The sequence below is a fragment of the Gigantopelta aegis genome, chromosome 9, assembly GCF_016097555.1.
Source record: "Gigantopelta aegis isolate Gae_Host chromosome 9, Gae_host_genome, whole genome shotgun sequence".
Taxonomy (NCBI): domain Eukaryota; kingdom Metazoa; phylum Mollusca; class Gastropoda; order Neomphalida; family Peltospiridae; genus Gigantopelta; species Gigantopelta aegis.
In genome coordinates, this window is record NC_054707.1 from 30,444,723 (window position 1) to 30,459,722 (window position 15,000).

Sequence of the window (15,000 nt, forward strand, 5' to 3'; positions counted from 1 at the left end):
CCTAGATCGCTGATTGTATATTAGTATGACTGCAGTATCACCATTTACACCTAGATCACTGATTTACTACCTACCTAGATCGCTGATTGTATATTAGTATGACTGCAGTATCACCATTTACTACCTAGATCGCTGATTGTATATTAGTATGACTGCAGTATCACCATTTACTACCTAGATCGCTGATTGTATATTAGTATGACTGCAGTATCACCATTTACTACCTAGATCGCTGATTGTATATTAGTATGACTGCAGTATCACCATTTACTACCTAGATCGCTGATTGTATATTAGTATGACTGCAGTATCACCATTTACTACCTAGATCGCTGATTGTATATTAGTATGACTGCAGTATCACCATTTACTACCTAGATCGCTGATGTATATTTAGTATGACTGCAGTATCACCATTTACTACCTAGATCGCTGATTGTATATTAGTATGACTGCAGTATCACCATTTACTACCTAGATCGCTGATTGTATATTAGTATGACTGCAGTATCACCATTTACTACCTAGATCGCTGATTGTATATTAGTATGTATGACCATTTACTACAGATATATTACCATTCACCATTTACTACCTAGATCGCTGATTGTATTATATTGCAGTATCACCATTTACTACCTAGATCGCTGATTGTATATTTACTACCTTTACTACCTAGATCGCTGATTGTATATTAGTATGACTGCAGTATCACCATTTACTACCTAGATCGCTGATTGTATATTAGTATGACTGCAGTATCACCATTTACTACCTAGATCGCTGATTGTATATTAGTATGACTGCAGTATCACCATTTACTACTAGATCGCTGATTGTATATTAGTATGACTGCAGTATCACCATTTACTACCTAGATCGCTGATTGTATATTAGTATGACTGCAGTATCACCATTTACTACCTAGATCGCTGATTGTATATACCTAGATCGTGATTGACTGCAGTATCACCATTTACTACCTAGATCGCTGATTGTATATTAGTATGACTGCAGTATCACCATTTACTACCTAGATCGCTGATTGTATATTAGTATGACTGCAGTATCACCATTTACTACCTAGATCGCTGATTGTATATTAGTATGACTGCAGTATCACCATTTACTACCTAGATCGCTGATTGTATATTAGTATGACTGCAGTATCACCATTTACTACCTAGATCGCTGATTGTATATTAGTATGACTGCAGTATCACCATTTACTACCTAGATCGCTGATTGTATATTAGTATGACTGCAGTATCACCATTTACTACCTAGATCGCTGATTGTATATTAGTATGACTGCAGTATCACCATTTACTACCTAGATCGCTGATTGTATATTAGTATGACTGCAGTATCACCATTTACTACCTAGATCGCTGATTGTATATTAGTATGACTGCAGTATCACCATTTACTACCTAGATCGCTGATTGTATATTAGTATGACTGCAGTATCACCATTTACTACCTAGATCGCTGATTGTATATTAGTATGACTGCAGTATCACCATTTACTACCTAGATCGCTGATTGTATATTAGTATGACTGTAGTATCACATTTAGTATCAGATCGCTGATTGTATTTATGACTGCAGTATCACTTTACTACCTAGATCGCTGATTGTATATTAGTATGACTGCAGTATCACCATTTACTACCTAGATCGCTGATTGTATATTAGTATGACTGCAGTATCACCATTTACTACCTAGATCGCTGATTGTATATTAGTATGACTGCAGTATCACCATTTACTACCTAGATCGCTGATTGTATATTAGTATGATCGCTGATTGTATAGTATCACCATTTACTACCTAGATCGCTGATTGTATATTAGTATGACTGCAGTATCACCATTTACTACCTAGATCGCTGATTGTATATTAGTATGACTGCAGTATCACCATTTACTACCTAGATCGCTGATTGTATATTAGTATGACTGCAGTATCACCATTTACTACCTAGATCGCTGTTGTATATTAGTATGACTGCAGTATCACCATTTACTACCTAGATCGCTGATTGTATATTAGTATGACTGCAGTATCACCATTTACTACCTAGATCGCTGATTGTATATTAGTATGACTGCAGTATCACCATTTACTACCTAGATCGCTGATTGTATATTAGTATGACTGCAGTATCACCATTTACTACCTAGATCGCTGATTGTATATTAGTATGACTGCAGTATCACCATTTACTACCTAGATCGCTGATTGTATATTAGTATGACTGCAGTATCACCATTTACTACCTAGATCGCTGATTGTATATTAGTATGACTGCAGTATCACCATTTACTACCTAGATCGCTGATTGTATATTAGTATGACTGCAGTATCACCATTTACTACCTAGATCGCTGATTGTATATTAGTATGACTGCAGTATCACCATTTACTACCTAGATCGCTGATTGTATATTAGTATGACTGCAGTATCACCATTTACTACCTAGATCGCTGATTGTATATTAGTATGACTGCAGTATCACCATTTACTACCTAGATCGCTGATTGTATATTAGTATGACTGCAGTATCACCATTTACTACCTAGATCGCTGATTGTATATTAGTATGACTGCAGTATCACCATTTACTACCTAGATCGCTGATTGTATATTAGTATGACTGCAGTATCACCATTTACTACCTAGATCGCTGATTGTATATTAGTATGACTGCAGTATCACCATTTACTACCTAGATCGCTGATTGTATATTAGTATGACTGCAGTATCACCATTTACTACCTAGATCGCTGATTGTATATTAGTATGACTGCAGTATCACCATTTACTACCTAGATCGCTGATTGTATATTAGTATGACTGCAGTATCACCATTTACTACCTAGATCGCTGATTGTATATTAGTATGACTGCAGTATCACCATTTACTACCTAGATCGCTGATTGTATATTAGTATGACTGCAGTATCACCATTTACTACCTAGATCGCTGATTGTATATTAGTATGACTGCAGTATCACCATTTACTACCTAGATCGCTGATTGTATATTAGTATGACTGCAGTATCACCATTTACTACCTAGATCGCTGATTGTATATTAGTATGACTGCAGTATCACCATTTACTACCTAGATCGCTGATTGTATATTAGTATGACTGCAGTATCACCATTTACTACCTAGATCGCTGATTGTATATTAGTATGACTGCAGTATCTACATTTACTACCTAGATCGCTGATTGTATATTAGTATGACTGCAGTATCACCATTTACTACCTAGATCGCTGATTGTATATTAGTATGACTGCAGTATCACCATTTACTACCTAGATCGCTGATTGTATATTAGTATGACTGCAGTATCACCATTTACTACCTAGATCGCTGATTGTATATTAGTATGACTGCAGTATCACCATTTACTACCTAGATCGCTGATTGTATATTAGTATGACTGCAGTATCACCATTTACTACCTAGATCGCTGATTGTATATTAGTATGACTGCAGTATCACCATTTACTACCTAGATCGCTGATTGTATATTAGTATGACTGCAGTATCACCATTTACTACCTAGATCGCTGATTGTATATTAGTATGACTGCAGTATCACCATTTACTACCTAGATCGCTGATTGTATATTAGTATGACCGCAGTATCACCATTTACTACCTAGATCGCTGATTGTATATTAGTTTACTGCAGTATCACCATTTACTACCTAGATCGCTGATTGTATATTAGTATGACTGCAGTTCACAATTCACTACCTAGATCGCTGATTGTATATTCGTATGACTGTAGTATCATCATTTACTACCTAGATCGCTGATTGTATATTAGTATGACTGCAGTATCACCATTTACTACCTAGATCGCTGATTGTATATTAGTATGACTGCAGTATCACCATTTACTACCTAGATCGCTGATTGTATATTAGTATGACTGCAGTATCACCATTTACTACCTAGATCGCTGATTGTATATTAGTATGACTGCAGTATCACCATTTACTACCTAGATCGCTGATTGTATATTAGTATGACCGCAGTTCACAATTCACTACCTAGATCGCTGATTGTATATTCGTATGACTGTAGTATCATCATTTACTACCTAGATCGCTGATTGTATATTAGTATGACTGCAGTATCACCATTTACTACCTAGATCGCTGATTGTATATTAGTATGACTGCAGTATCACCATTTACTACCTAGATCGCTGATTGTATATTAGTATGACTGCAGTATCACCATTTACTACCTAGATCGCTGATTGTATATTAGTATGACTGCAGTATCTACATTTACTACCTAGATCGCTGATTGTATATTAGTATGACTGCAGTATCACCATTTACTACCTAGATCGCTGATTGTATATTAGTATGACTGCAGTATCACCATTTACTACCTAGATCGCTGATTGTATATTAGTATGACTGCAGTATCACCATTTACTACCTAGATCGCTGATTGTATATTAGTACTGACTGCAGTATCACCATTTACACCTAGATCGCTGATTGTATATTAGTATGACTGCAGTATCACCATTTACTACCTAGACCTAGATCGCTGATTGTATATTAGTATGACTGCAGTATCACCATTTACTACCTAGATCGCTGATTGTATATTAGTATGACTGCAGTATCACATTTTACTACCTAGATCGCTGATTGTATATTAGTATGACTGCAGTATCACCATTTACTACCTAGATCGCTGATTGTATATTAGTATGACTGCAGTATCTACATTTACTACCTAGATCGCTGATTGTATATTAGTATGACTGCAGTATCACCATTTACTACCTAGATCGCTGATTGTATATTAGTATGACTGCAGTATCACCATTTACTACCTAGATCGCTGATTGTATATTAGTATGACTGCAGTATCACCATTTACTACCTAGATCGCTGATTGTATATTAGTATGACTGCAGTATCACCATTTACTACCTAGATCGCTGATTGTATATTAGTATGACTGCAGTATCACCATTTACTACAGATCGCTGATTGTATATTAGTATGACTGCAGTATCACCATTTACTACCTAGATCGCTGATTGTATATTAGTATGACTGCAGTATCACCATTTACTACCTAGATCGCTGATTGTATATTAGTATGACTGCAGTATCACCATTTACTACCTAGATCGCTGATTGTATATTAGTATGACTGCAGTATCACCATTTACTACCTAGATCGCTGATTGTATATTAGTATGACTGCAGTATCACCATTTACTACCTAGATCGCTGATTGTATATTAGTATGACTGCAGTATCACCATTTACTACCTAGATCGCTGATTGTATATTAGTATGACTGCAGTATCACCATTTACTACCTAGATCGCTGATTGTATATTAGTATGACTGCAGTATCACCATTTACTACCTAGATCGCTGATTGTATATTAGTATGACTGCAGTATCACCATTTACTACCTAGATCGCTGATTGTATATTAGTATGACTGCAGTATCACCATTTACTACCTAGATCGCTGATTGTATATTAGTATGACTGCAGTATCTACATTTACTACCTAGATCGCTGATTGTATATTAGTATGACTGCAGTATCACCATTTACTACCTAGATCGCTGATTGTATATTAGTATGACTGCAGTATCACCATTTACTACCTAGATCGCTGATTGTATATTAGTATGACTGCAGTATCACCATTTACTACCTAGATCGCTGATTGTATATTAGTATGACTGCAGTATCACCATTTACTACCTAGATCGCTGATTGTATATTAGTATGACTGCAGTATCACCATTTACTACCTAGATCGCTGATTGTATATTAGTATGACTGCAGTATCACCATTTACTACCTAGATCGCTGATTGTATATTAGTATGACTGCAGTATCACCATTTACTACCTAGATCGCTGATTGTATATTAGTATGACTGCAGTATCACCATTTACTACCTAGATCGCTGATTGTATATTCGTATATTCGTAGGACTGCAATATCACCATTTACTACCTAGATCGCTGATTGTATATTAGTATGACTGCAGTATCACAATTTACTACCTAGATCGCTGATTGTATATTCGTATATTCGTAGGACTGCAGTATCACAATTTACTACCTAGATCGCTGATTGTATATTAGTATGACAAGTATCTACATTTAGTACCTAGATCGCTGATTGTATATTAGTATGACTGCAGTATCACCATTTACTACCTAGATAGCTGATTGTATATTAGTATGACTGAAGTATCACCATTTACTACCTAGATCGCTGATTGTATATTCGTATATTCGTAGGACTGCAGTATCTACATTTACTACCTAGATCGCTGATTGTATATTCGTATATTCGTAGGACTCCCATATCACAATTTACTACCTAGATCGCAGATTGTATATTAGTATGACTGCAGTATCACCATTTACTACCTAGATCGCTGATTGTATATTAGTATGACCGCAGTATCACCATTTACTACCTAGATCGCTGATTGTATATTAGTATGGCTGCAGTATAATTGTATATTAATATGACCGCAGTATCACCATTTACTACCTAGATCGCTGATTGTATATTAGTATGACTGCAGTATCACCATTTACTACCTAGATCGCTGATTGTATATTAGTATGACTGCAGTATCTACATTTACTACCTAGATCGCTGATTGTATATTAGTATGACTGCAGTATCACCATTTACTACCTAGATCGCTGATTGTATATGTATATTAGTATGACTGCAGTATCACCATTTACTACCTAGATCGCTGATTGTATATTAGTATGACCGCAGTATCACCATTTACTACCTAGATCGCTGATTGTATATTCGTATGACCGCAGTATCACCATTTACTACCTAGATCGCTGATTGTATATTAGTATGACTGCAGTATCACCATTTACTACCTAGATCGCTGATTGTATATTAGTATGACTGCAGTATGACCATTTACTACCTAGATCGCTGATTGTATATTAGTATGACTGCAGTATCACCATTTACTACCTAGATCGCTGATTGTATATTAGTATGACAGCAGTATCACCATTTACTACCTAGATCGCTGATTGTATATTAGTATGACTGCAGTATCACCATTTACTACCTAGATCGCTGATTGTATATTAGTATGACCGCAGTATCATCATTTACTACCTAGATCGCTGATTGTATATTAGTATGACCGCAGTATCACCATTTACTACCTAGATCGCTGATTGTATATTAGTATGACTGCAGTATCACCATTTACTACCTAGATCGCTGATTGTATATTCGTATATTCGTAGGACTGCAGTATCACCATTTACTACCTAGATCGCTGATTGTATATTAGTATGACTGCAGTATCACCATTTACTACCTAGATCGCTGATTGTATATTAGTATGACTGCAGTATCACCATTTACTACCTAGATCGCTGATTGTATATTAGTATGACTGTAGTATCACCATTTACTACCTAGATCGCTGATTGTATATTAGTATGACAAGTATCTACAATTTACTAGATAGAGATCGCTGAATTGTATATTCGTATGACTGCAGTATCACCATTTACTACCTAGATCGCCGATTGTATATTAGTATGACTGCAGTATCACCATTTACTACCTAGATCGCTGATTGTATATTAGTATGACTGCAGTATCACCATTTACTACCTAGATCGCTGATTGTATATTCGTATGACTGTAGTACCATCATTTACTACCTAGATCGCTGATTGTATATTAGTATGACTGCAGTATCACCATTTACTACCTAGATCGCTTGAGTATATTTCGTATGACTGCAGTATCCCCTATTACTACCTAGATCGCTGATTGTATATTAGTATGACTGCAGTATCACCATTTACTACCTAGATCGCTGATTGTATATTAGTATGACTGCAGTATCACCATTTACTACCTAGATCGCTGATTGTATATTCGTATGACTGCAGTATCACCATTTACTACCTAGATCGCTGATTGTATATTAGTATGACCGCAGTATCACCATTTACTACCTAGATCGCTGATTGTATATTAGTATGACCGCAGTATCACCATTTAGTACCTAGATCGCTGATTGTATATTCGTATGACCGCAGTATCACCATTTACTACCTAGATCGCTGATTGTATATTAGTATGACTGCAGTATCACCATTTACTACCTAGATCGCTGATTGTATATTAGTATGACTAACAGTATCACCATTTACTACCTAGATCGCTGATTGTATATTCGTATGACTCCCATATCACCATTTACTACCTAGATCGCTGATTGTATATTAGTATGACAGCAGTATCACCATTTACTACCTAGATCGCTGATTGTATATTAGTATGGCTGCAGTATCACCATTTACTACCTAGATAGCTAATTGTATATTAATATGACCGCAGTATCACCATTTACTACCTAGATCGCTGATTGTATATTAGTATGACTGCAGTATCACCATTTACTACCTAGATCGCTGATTTTATATTAGTATGACTGCAGTATAAGCATTTACTACCTAGATCGCTGATTGTATATTCGTATGACTGCAGTATCACCATTTACTACCTAGATAGCTCATTGTATATTAGTATGGCCGCAGTATAACCATTTAGTACCTAGATCGCTGATTGTATATTAGTATGACCGCAATATCACCATTTACTACCTAGATCGCTGATTGTATATTCGTATGACCGCAGTATCACCATTTACTACCTAGATCGCTGATTGTATATTAGTATGACTGCAGTATTACCATTTACTAGATAGATCGCTGATTGTATATTAGTATGACTGCAGTATGACCATTTACTACCTAGATCGCTGATTGTATATTCGTATGACTGCAGTATCACCATTTACTACCTAGATCGCTGATTGTATATTAGTATGACAGCAGTATCACCATTTTCTACCTAGATCGCTGATTGTATATTAGTATGGCTGCAGTATCACCATTTACTACCTAGATAGCTAATTGTATATTAATATGACCGCAGTATCACCATTTACTACCTAGATCGCTGATTGTATATTAGTATGACCGCAGTATCACCATTTACTACCTAGATCGCTGATTTTATATTAGTATGACTGCAGTATAACCATTTATTACCTAGATCGCTGATTGTATATTAGTATGACTGCAGTATCTACATTTACAAGATAGATAGCTGATTGTATATTAGTATGACTGCAGTATCACCATTTACTACCTAGATCGCTGATTGTATATTCGTATGACTGCAGTATCACCATTTACTACTTAGATCGCTGATTGTATATTAGTATGACTGTAGTATCACAATTTACTACCTAGATCGCTGATTGTATATTCGTATGACTAGTATCTACATTTACTACCTAGGTCGCTGGTTGTATATTCGTATGACTGCAGTATCACCATTTACTACTTAGATCGCCGATTGTATATTAGTATGACTGTAGTATCACCATTTACTACCTAGATCGCTGATTGTATATTCGTATGACTGCAGTATCACCATTTACTACCTTGATCGCTGATTGTATATTAGTATGACTGTAGTACCATCATTTACTACCTAGATCGCTGATTGTATATTAGTATGACTGCAGTATCACCATTTACTACCTAGATCGCTGATTGTATATTCGTATGACCGCAGTATCACCCTTTACTACCTAGATCGCTGATTGTATATTAGTATGACTGCAGTATCTACATTTACTACCTAGATCGCTGATTGTATATTAGTATGACCGCAGTATCACCATTTACTACCTAGATCGCTGATTGTATATTCGTATGACCGCAGTATCACCCTTTACTACCTAGATCGCTGATTGTATATTAGTATGACTTCAGTATCATCATTTACTACCTAGATAGCTGATTGTACATTAGTATGACTGCAGTATCACCATTTACTACCTAGGTCGCTGATTGTATATTCTTATGTCTAGTATCTACATTTACTACCTTTATTATCATTATATACACGTTATATATCCGGGCTATGTTTTGTGATCACTGGAAAAATAAGTTTTCACTACATCAGTGAGCAAACGCTACAACATTATGGATAATTACAATAGTTAGCAATTGCTAAATCAGTAAGAAATCACTACATACCAGTTAGCAATCACTAAATCAGTCAGCAATCACTACATCTGACAGGCATCAATGGTCTGTAGTCAGCAATCGGTACTTAGTTAGCAATCACATTTGTATTCAGTGTAACGCAGCAATCACTACACCAATGTCATAGTCAGAGATCACTATATCAGCTGTGTAGTCAACTGTCACTATATTAGCTGTAGTTGAAAATCACTATCAGCTAGTAATCGGCTAAATCAGCTGTGTAGTCAGCGATCACTAAATCACCTTGTAGTTGACGATCACTACATAAGCTGTGTAGTTACAGATTACAATATCAGCTTTGTGGTGAACTACTGTATCAGCTATGTTTAGTCGGCGATCACTATCACAATATCAACTGTAGTTGTTTAACACTATATCAGCAGATGTGTGGGCATCGATCACTATATCAGCAGCTGTGTAATCAGCCATCAGTATATCAGCTGCGATCACAATATCAGCCCAGTAGTTATTTAACACTATATCAGCAGATATGTGGGTACCGATCACTATATCAGCTGTGTAATCAGCCATCAGTATATCAGCTTTATAGACAGAGATCACAATATCTATATAGTCGGCGATCACTATATCAGCTGTGTAGTCAGCAATCACTATATCAGCTGCGTAGTCAGCGATCACTATATCATCTGTGTAGTCAGCGATCACTATATCAGCTGCGTAGTCAGCGATCACTATATTAGCTGTGTAATCAGCGATCACTATAGCAGCTGTGTAATCAGCGATTAATGTATCAGCTGTGTAATCAGCGATCACTATAACAGCTGTGTAATCAGCGATTACTGTATCAGCTGTGTAATCAGCGATCACTGTATTAGCTGTGTAATCAGCAATTACTATATCATCTATATAATCGAGACCACTATATCAGCTGCGTAGTAAGCGATCACTATATAGCAGCCGTGTAGTCAGCGATCACTATATCAGCTGTATAGTCAGCGATCGCTATATCAGCTGTGTAGTCAACGATCACTGTATAGCAGCTGTGTAGTCGGCGATCACAATAACATCTATATAGTCGAAAACTACTATATCAGCTGTATAATCAGCGATCACTATAGCAGCTGTGTATTCAGCGATCACTATATCAGTTGTGTAGTCAGTGATCACTATATGAGCTGTGTAGTCAGCGATCACAGTATCAGCTGTGTAGTCAGCGATCACAATAGCATCTATATAGTCGGCGAACACTATATCAGTTGTTTAATCAGCGATCACTATATCAGCTGTGTAATCAGCGATCACTATATCAGCTGTGTAATCAGCGATCACTATATCTGCTGTGTAGTCAGCGATCACTATATCAGCTGTGTAATCAACGATCACTACATCAGCTGTGTAATCAACGATCACTACATCAGCTGTGTAATCAGCGATCACTAAATTAGCTGTGTAATCAGTGATCATCACATCAGCAGCTGTGTAATTATTTACTTTTATTAATAATCTCTGGGACTATGACTAGTAACTTGGATAACCCGTACAAATATTTGTGTTGTGTTAGTACATAATTTATACTAAAAGACTCTGTGTAATCAGTAACAGGAAACACCCCTTCCCTCGTCTCGTCTATCGCCAGCACCTAACTAAACTATGGTTTTCTTCATACAACAGTAGATTGTTTTTCCCATTCCTACCACTGTTTCACGACTACAACTCGTAATAACAGTAACCAAAAATGACAACAGCGGGTTTCCTCTCTAAAACTAACCCTCTGACCTCTGTTCTGGGGAAATAGGTGAATCACATATCGTACAGTCTGTTGAAAATTATTTGGATGTAAGCATGAAACAAGTTAAATATCGTCATCCATTTTCTATACTTTTTTCATTTGCAGGCATCGAGCATTTTGAAGGAACACGTGATATATTTTAATGTATCCCCCCGAAGACCAGACAGGAGACACGTGGGCTTATGTGTATAAAAGACCAAGAACAAAGTAATTTAATTATAATTTAATCAACTGCCAAGTTTTGGAACAAAACAAAACAAAGAATGTTTCAAAGGGCCGTTACTTAAAATACTTATGTAACAGGTGCCAGTAACAGCGACAAGAGCTTGTGTTATCTTGATATAGTAGTCATTACCATCGCTAAGGCATATGGATCTACGAGGCACGATAACCAATTGTAACAAGCTTCCCAGTTTAGCAGCATTTCTAGATTACTAATGCCAAAGTGCCAGAAATAACTCACTTTTGTTGACCGATTGCAGCTTCAGCACCAGTAATAGAAACACACCAAACTGCAAGCAACAAATGGAATTTCCATTCTTCCTCGTGGTCATTAAACAGTGATAAAAGTGCTTTACGATACGAAAGGAAACTACAACTGCATTTGATTAATTGACTAGTCAAGTGACAGTATGTCAGGCCGGCAATGAGCACATGTTTTATTTATTAACATTTTAAATGTCTCTTGTTTAGAGTCTGTCGACTAAATAAATAATAAATCTTTATGTATTTATACCTGCTAAACATCGCACACACGTTAGTATAAAAAAAAGTAAAGTTTGTTTTATTTAACGACGCCGCTAGAGCACATCGATTTTTTATCTTATCATCGGCTATTGGACGTCAAATATATGGTCATTCTGACACTGTTTGTTTAGAGGAAATCCGCTGTCGCCACATAGGCTACTCTTTTACGACAGGCAGCAAGGGATCTTTTATTTGCGCTTCCCACAGGCAGGATAGCACAAACCATGGCCTTTGTTGAACCAGTTATGGATCACTGGTCGGTGCAAGTGGTTTACACCTACCCATTGAGCCTTGCGGAGCACTCACTCAGGGTTTGGAGTCGGTATCTGGATTAAAAATCCCATGCCTCGACTGGAATCCGAACCCAGTACCTACCAGCCTGTAGACCGATGCCTAACCACGACACCAATGGATCATTGGACACACACACACACACACACACACACACACACACACACACACACACACACATATATATATATATATATATATATATATATATATATATATTATTGCATGAGTGGCCATTAGATATCATTTATCTTACAACGAGTTGTTTTACAATGTATCTAACGAGCGAAAGCGAGTGTGGTACGTTTTTAAAGAACGAGTTGTAAGCTAAATGGTATCTATCAGAAACGAATGTATTATTCAATTTTTTACATATCCTTAAAAACCATGTTATAAGCAAATTGTAACATATTTTTCGACTAAAAGTTATTTACAGCCCTTGCTCTTACGCGTCAGTCAAATGATTGTCAGGTTAACTATATGTCACAGTGTAATCAATTTCGATCATGCCGGGGTTTTTTCATTGGATGTATGGCATTGGTGCCCTGATCATCACCTAGGAGCAGCCAGTCGTATGTCTTGAACTCGTTAACACACGTACATGTGTAAACAAGTATGTGTTATCAAAAATAACGAATGATGTTCTCACCAACGGGTGTTTAAGAAAAACGTTTTCAAGACATTGCTATGACCCAGGCAATAAAGATTACGTGGGAAAAAAATACGACATTTATGTGACCATTTATTGGAGACCATATGGGTATTAAAAATAAATAAATAATAAATAAATAAATATACAAATATACAAATATTAAAACCTCAAACTTGAACCCTCAAACTTGAGTACGGTCGGTAGAGTATTCGCCTGAGGTACTTCGGTCGTAGGATTGAACCCTCTTGAACCCATGTTTTGATTTGGTTAACCCCGTCCCAACCAGTGCCCCACGACTAGTATATCAAAGGCCGTGGTATTTGTTAATCAGTCTGAGAAAATAAATGCAGATAAAAATCCCTTATTACTAATGGAAACATGTAGTGGCTTTCCTCTAAGACAATATGTCAGAATTACTAAATGATTGAAAACAAATAGTCGATAAATAATAAATCAATGTGCTCTAGTAATGTTGTTAAACAAAACAAACTTTGGCTATTTCATTTCATCCGATGAACATACTGGTTGCGTGACGTTTGATACTAAGTTTTTTGTGTGTGCTGGGATGACGTATCTTATGACAATGACACCGCAAACGTTTGTAAGTAGCTCATTTCAGCTGTTGGTTCTGCACTAACCACGTGGTCTTCAACAGCACTATCTCAAATTAAACCTGTGAAGAGAAGAATTTAAGAAATAATTACGAGTAATATTAGATGTTCTATTTTGATAGAGAATGACTCCGGCGTATAAAATAAAAATTAAAATATTCCCAGTTATGTGTCCACCGATGTAATTCCTAACTGATGAACTATCTGAAGCAACTTAAATAGAAAGTCGCATTTAAAAACCTATAATTAAAGATTATTTGTGACATCACTGGAACGTTAAGAATGCAGGGAATCTTATTCATATTTTAACCTACGTATGACTACTGCTTTCCAACTCGAGCACAGGGCATTCGACCAAATTCCTAACAGCTTCTTGCCACTGTGAGTTATTTCTCCCTTAATAGTTGCGCTGACACCAAGTGATTAATCAGAGGACTGATCTGTATCTACACGTTTAGCTTGTGTTCCTAACGCCGCCGCCGCCGCCGCATGCAGATACGAACATGCAGCGTAAATCACGTGTATCACATTAACAACGAGTGTTAAACAAGCTTTGGCAGCAAACACTTTCCTTAGAGTTATTTCTCGGGAAATGATCATAGAAATCTCCGTACTATAGCCAGCTTGTAGACGACTTGTTGCCAAGTAGGCTGGTGAAGTGAAGCTTTTCAAAACAGTTCTAGGACAATTCACCATTATGTACTTAAACATATCGTATACATAATATATGTAAAGCGGAACGACGAAACAGTGAGCCTACGGGAGCTTTAATTCCGTAAAATA